The sequence below is a fragment of the Choristoneura fumiferana genome, chromosome 10 (assembly GCF_025370935.1).
Source record: "Choristoneura fumiferana chromosome 10, NRCan_CFum_1, whole genome shotgun sequence".
Taxonomy (NCBI): domain Eukaryota; kingdom Metazoa; phylum Arthropoda; class Insecta; order Lepidoptera; family Tortricidae; genus Choristoneura; species Choristoneura fumiferana.
Window position 1 is genome coordinate 6384445 of NC_133481.1, and position 6867 is coordinate 6391311.

Below are 6867 nucleotides of genomic sequence, written 5' to 3' on the forward strand. Positions count from 1 at the left end.
CGAGTATTCGTTAGGTAGGTATAATTATAATTAAAATTTCGCATAAATGTTCACAAATTTTGATAGGTATTTTCTAGTATGTTAATTCGATCAGGTAGACAACATGAAGACAACACGATACTTATATGAAAGTACCTCTCTGTTTGTTACCTTGTAAATAGTAGGTAGACATCAGAGATGTCAAGAATACGGTGTTTGAAAACTCCTGAATTTTCCATGTCTAATACAAGGTGTTAATTAACTGAAAACCTCAGACAAAAAAAAAATATTTTTTCATTTTAAGTCAGTTGATTGCATTTATTTTTGAATACCACCATTATTTTAAAAGATAAGTATTCGTGTGTTTTGCTAAGTCAGTAATTTCTAACTCTACACTTATATTTTTTTATTTTTTTTTTTTTATTTGTCATTTGCGCTTTGACGTTTTTAGAAGAAAATCACACATTGACAGCAAAATGGCCAGTATTAAATTATCGAAATAGTATGCAACCTCGCTGAAATATTTAATTGGCGCATGTTGCAGTCGTAACTTTTAGACTGGGCGCAATAAAAAAAGGATTTTAAAACACACAACCTAATTTAGAACATAGTGTAATCGATTCTGAGCAAACTACTTTCTGGTTTTCAGTTATATTATAATTAACACCTTGTATATTATTGAAAATATAGATACCTATATACAGACAGTGTTTAGCGAAGAGAAAACTTAAATCGGTTGAAAATTAGATTTATAATTATTTTTTGAAAAATCTATACTTATACCTGTCTCTTTCTCAAACGCTTTTCTCTATGCAGCAAGTATGGCGCTACTTGCGTGTGACATCACTCTAATCTTGACTTTCAAACCTTTACAATTTTGTTATTTGTAAAGGTAGCTTAAAAATGGTTTCTCTATTCGATAACAGGCATTGTGAGGTTTTAATTTATAAAACGTATAAAAAATAGTCAAATACGGTATGGGAAAGGTGATGTAGGTAGGTACTTACACTAATGACGAGGATTTGCGCCCAAAGACGACGCGCTTCTCTCACTTGCCCATAATACGGTATTTGACTATTTCGTATATGTTTTATAATTTAAAACTACACAATGCCTGTTATCGAATAGAAAAACAATTTTTAAGCTATCTTTACAAATAACAAAGTTATACAGGTTTGAAATTCAAGATTAGACAGAGAAAGACATACTGGCATGTGACGTCACACGCCAGTACCGCCATACTTGCTGCATAGAGAAAAGCGTTTGAGAAAGAGACAGGTATTTAGATTTTTCAAAAAATCACTATAAATCCAATTTTCAACCGATTTAAATTTTCTCTTCGCTAAACACTATCTGTTTATCTATATTTTCATAATAATATTAAGATATGGCAAAATCAGGAGTTGTCAAATACCGTATTAGGTGCTCTTTTAGTCCGAGTTGCCTACTTAAACATCTCACCCCTCGCCACTACACTACGCTACATCGTAGATAATGTTAAGTATAATCATTGTATTATTCGACAAAATTGGTAAAGATTGAGATTTATTATCCAGGTCTATTTATGAATTTTGAAACGCGTTTTCAATGTGTGTTGGGGCGCGGGAGGATTATATTTTTATTATTTAATATTAAATGGGAGAGAAATTAAACACGTCTTGTGCAGTTCCTTGTCGGTCGTCCATTGACAATAATTTTATTTTTTTAATAAACCTCTCTGGACCATAGACAATATTACATGCCCTTTCTTAAAGAAAAAAAAATAAATTTTGACATTAATGACATTTCAGTGACATTTCCATATTTATCATTTTGACATTGTTTATTAATATTTAAATTATAAATTTGATTATTCAATTAATTACAATACAATTCAATTCAACATCTTACTATTGTGAATAAGAGTTTATGAAATCAAATAATACATGTCACAATTTTAAATTAAATTATCAGTGTTAACATCGTCATATTTAGTGTTTTTTAGTTATAAGCTGTTATGTAATTTTACAATAAAATATAGTCACAAATCCAGTTTCTTTGTTTGTTTTAATAATCTTCCTCTAGAGCTATACCTCAACTCAGGAGTATTGCTACTGACCGCAATATCCATCATTTCAGGTAAGTTTTTTATACTACTAGAGTTAGAGTTTGACTGTATATCTGATGGAGACATGACTAATTGATTTTCAGATAAAAATTGGATATCTTGACCGTCCTCATTGACTTCTATAAATAATGGAGACTGTAAAGTATCAGACTCGAAACACGAGCTAGACATTGGACTTATGATTGAATGATTATTTGACAAATTATTTTGATCACTTGACGGACTCAATACATTATTATCATTCGATGGACTTTGTACATTTTCCTCATTCAAAGAACTTATTATATTATTTGACTGACTCGACTCGACAGACATAAAAGTATCATTCATAGAATTAGTCTTGGAATGATTACTTTGACTTTCATTTATATAATTTGACACTTGATTTTTAGCATTAATTAAATAGTCTGGAATAAAATAATGATATCTCACATTATCCTTCCCCTTCAAATAATTTTCATACTGACTTGAACATTGACTTTTAGACTCAATTTCATCATTTGACTTTGACTTATGTTTATTGACTTTAAATGTTCGACTTGACTGTTCAGACTGTGACCCCGACATTTTTTGACTGTTATTGTTTACAAGACTGTGACGATTATGACCATTTGACTCATTGACTTCATCATTTGACTGTGATAGACATGACTTATACAACTTAATATGTTGTGTATTTCTTCTATATATTGTACCATTTTCACCTTTCACTAGGTATGACCTAGGAAAGTTTGACTTAGACAAAATACATCCTTTTGACCACGCTAGATCTTTAGGACTTTTCTTATAATATACTTCATCATTTGGATGAAATTCTTTAGGTTCACTAGCACTTTTATCATAATATGACTTTCTTTTTTCCATTATTTCAGACTTATCTTTTATATGATCAGAAAATTTGACAATTTTAGGTTTCAAATTATTAGTTTTTATAGGTAATTTAGTTCTTAGTATTCTCGACATAAGTAGTTCAGATGGAGACTTTAATTTTCCCCTAGATGTTGTTCTATACTGTAATAGACCTATATAGAAATCTGTACCTGAGTTTTCACACTTTCTAAATATATTTTTTATTATTTTTACAGAAATTTCTGCAAGACCATTGGACCTTGGCAAGTGTGGACTAGATGTAATGTGCTCTATATCCCAGTCCTTTGTGAACTTTTGGAACTCTTGAGAATTGTATGGAGGACCACCATCACTCACAAGTTGCAGCGGGATACCATGTCGAGCAAAAATTGATCTTAAATGATTTATGACTGTTTGACTGCGATGATCAGTGTTTAAATGAGCTATTTCAATATAATTAGAATAGTAGTCCACTACCAGAAGATATTTTTTATTATTATAATCAAATAAATCTGTAGCTATTTTTTGCCATGGCAAAATTGGCTGTTCATGACTTAATAATGTTTCTTTTGTTTTATTTGAACTGTATGTCACACAAGCTTCACACTGTCTTATTTTCATTTCAATATCATGGTAAATATTTGGCCAAAATACTACACCACGTGCCAAGTTTTTGGTTTTTTCCATTCCCATGTGACCTTCATGCAATTTTTCCAATATTTCTGACCGCATTGATTTGGGAATTATTACAGACTGATTTTTGAAAACTATTTCATCTATTACATGAATTTCATCACGACTATTCCAATATGGCAAAGTTAATGGGTCACATTGTTGTTTGCTGTTTGGCCATCCTGTCTTAAAGTATTCTTTTAATTTTTGTAAGACCATGTCTGACCCTGTATGACACACAATTTCCTGTAATTTATTCTGTGTTATAGCTAAATTAGAAGTTAATAATTTAATTTGACGGATCATTTTGTTCTCTAAGTCATCAAAATCAGATTCATCTACCTCTGTGTTCATAATTGGAGCCCTTGACAATGTATCAGACACATACATTTCAGTGCCTTTTGTGTAAGAAACTATTAGATCATATGACTGCAATGTTATCATCATTCTTTGCAGACGTGCTGGGACATCTGAAAGTGGCTTCTTGAACAGTGTTACCAGAGGCTGATGATCAGTTTCTACATGAGTAGTTTTACCATAAATATACTGATGAAATTTTTTGCATCCAAAAACAATTGCATATAATTCTTTTTCTATTTGAGCATAGTTTTGTTGTGTTTTTGTAAGAGATTTGGAAGAGTAAGCAATAGGGTTTTTCCCATGAAAAATCACTGCACCTACAGCACTTTGACTAGAATCAACTGACATTCGGACTGGTTTTTTAACATCATAGTGCACTAGAACAGGTGATTGACAAATTAGTTGTTTTAAATTAAAAAATTGCTTATCATGATTATGCGTCCACTGCCATATGTTTTGTTTTTTAAGAAGATCTCTAAGAATACTGGTTTCATGAGCTAAGTTGGGTATATATGAACCTAAATAATTTACCATGCCTAAAAATCTTTGGAGATCCTTGACATTTTCTGGCTTAGGCATTTTCATGATAGCTTCGACCTTAGAATTATCTGCTGAAATACCATTTTTGTTAAAAATGTGTCCTACATATGTTACTTCTGTCTTACTGAACTGACACTTAGACCTATTAAATTTTAAGTTAACTTCTCTAGCCTTTTTTAAGACATTCTCTAACCTTATATCATGCTCTGCTTGGTTTACACCATATATCAGAATATCATCAACAAATATCAGAACGCCAGGTAGCTCTCCAAACAAATCTGTCATAATTCTATGAAAGATTTCACCACTTGAGTTAATGCCATAAGGTAATCGAAGAAACTTATATCTGCCAAATTGAGTACTAAATGTGCAGAGGTCACTGCTCTCAGAGTCTAATTTTATCATCCAATACCCAGAATTCGCATCCAATTTGGAAAAAACTGCAGCACCAGCTACTTTTGATCGCAAATCATCTAAGGTAGGATAAGGAAAGTGAGGTCTTTTTATTGCTTTATTAAGATTCCTCGGGTCAAGACAAATTCGTAATCCTCCATTAGGTTTTTCTACTGGTACTATAGCATTGACCCATGGAGTTGGTTTGGTTACTTTCTGAATGACCTGTTGTTCTTCCATTCTATCTAATTCAGATTTAAGTTTAGGGTGTAATGCAAAGGGAATTCTGCGTACCGGGCAAATTTTTGGTGTAATGCTATTGTCTAAATCCAAATGAGCTTCACCCGGTAAACATCCTAACCCTTCGAATACATCAGAGTAATTCTCAATGATTGCTTGTACTGACCTTTGGTTAGTATTTTGTGTATTTGTAAGTTCAAACAGTCTTTTAACAATACCACAGTCCTCGCAAGTTTTCCAGCCCAAAATTGTTGCACACTTACATTTAACGACAGTAAACATAATGTTGACACATCGTCCATTGTCAAATGAACAATCCAGCATGACCCTACCTAAGTTTTCAATTAATTGACCTGAAAATGTAAAAATGTTATCATATGCACTTTGAATTGGAATTTTAATATTGCAGCTTTTTTCTAATTGTTGCAAAATATCTAGTGAAATTACGTTAATATCTGCTCCAGTATCAATTTGACAACTAAATCGTTGGTTACAAAAATTTAAATTAATTTTCCAATTTGACGAATTATTATCATGGCAATTATTTACTATATTAATTACATAATCGTGTGAAAAATTATTATCATTATTAATGTCAGATTCATTTGAATTTTCTAAATTAATAAAACTTACATTTCTGTTATTTTTACTTTGGTCTTTGTAGTAACAACATAATGCAAAATGGTTTGGCTTTTTGCAAATTGAACAGATTTTCCCTTGTGCTGGACATCTGACTCGATGCTGCTGGCCACATCTTTTACAGACTATGTCGCTGCCCTTGATTTGCTGTTTGCCCTGAAATGTGCTGAAAAAGAATTTGTAGGTCTTTGTTCTCGACTGCTGCTCTTGTTCCGGTAATTTCTTTGAAAGTCTGGCTTGGATTTTGATCTTGTTGGACGTCCTGGAGTAGGATTTCTGCTTGTGTGGGTATTTCGATATATTGCTTGAACTATCTCTGATTCTTCATTTCCCAATTTTTTCGATCTTTGACACGATAATTCCATTGTTTTTGCGACTTCTATTGCTTCATTTATGTCTTTTAACTGTTTTTGTAACAAATTTTCCTTGATTTGATTATTTCTTATTCCGATTATGAACATGTCCTTGACTAACGAATCTTTTAAGTTTTCAAATTTGCAACTGGTTGATAGATTATTTAAGCATGTAACATATTCATCCAAATTTTCGTTTTGTTTTTGAAACCTTGTGAAAAAATTGTATCTCTCAACGGTTGTATTCTTGTATTCGTTAAATTTTGAATCGAATTTTTCCAATAAGGAGGGTAGTGTTTCTTTTTTTATGTCAACGTTAAATGAATTGAATATCTCGAGTCCTTCATCTCCAATGGAATTTAAAAATATCGCTATTTGTTTTTGATTTGGTACGTTCTCTAGGTCATTAGCTTCAAAAAATATCATAAACTTTTGTTTCCACAACTTCCATTTCTGCGAATTTGCGCACTCTTTGCCGCCGTTCTCTTTAGCCAGGCAAAATGGCTTAAGGCCATTGGCAAGAACAATATTGCGTACCTTGCTTGTGTCCGTAGTTCTCTCCATTGCCGACTTCTGACACCATGTGTTGGGGCGCGGAGAGGATTATATTTTTATTATTTAATATTAAATGGGAGAGAAATTAAACACGTCTCGTGCAGTTCCTTGTCGGTCGTCCATTGACAATAATTTTATTTTTTTAATAAACCTCTCTGGACCATAGACAATATTACAGGC

General features: G+C 32.0%; 1 long non-coding RNA gene across 1 annotated transcript; it reads right to left on the reverse strand.

Moving 5' to 3' along the window:
• Nucleotides 1-1641: 1641 nt before the first annotated feature.
• Nucleotides 1642-6859, reverse strand: LOC141431951 (uncharacterized). Its single transcript, XR_012451778.1, has 2 exons — nucleotides 5774-6859; nucleotides 1642-5493 (listed from the first exon to the last, which is right to left on the reverse strand). It is a non-coding gene; the product is annotated as an uncharacterized lncRNA (long non-coding RNA).
• Between the last annotated feature and the right edge of the window lie 8 nt (nucleotides 6860-6867).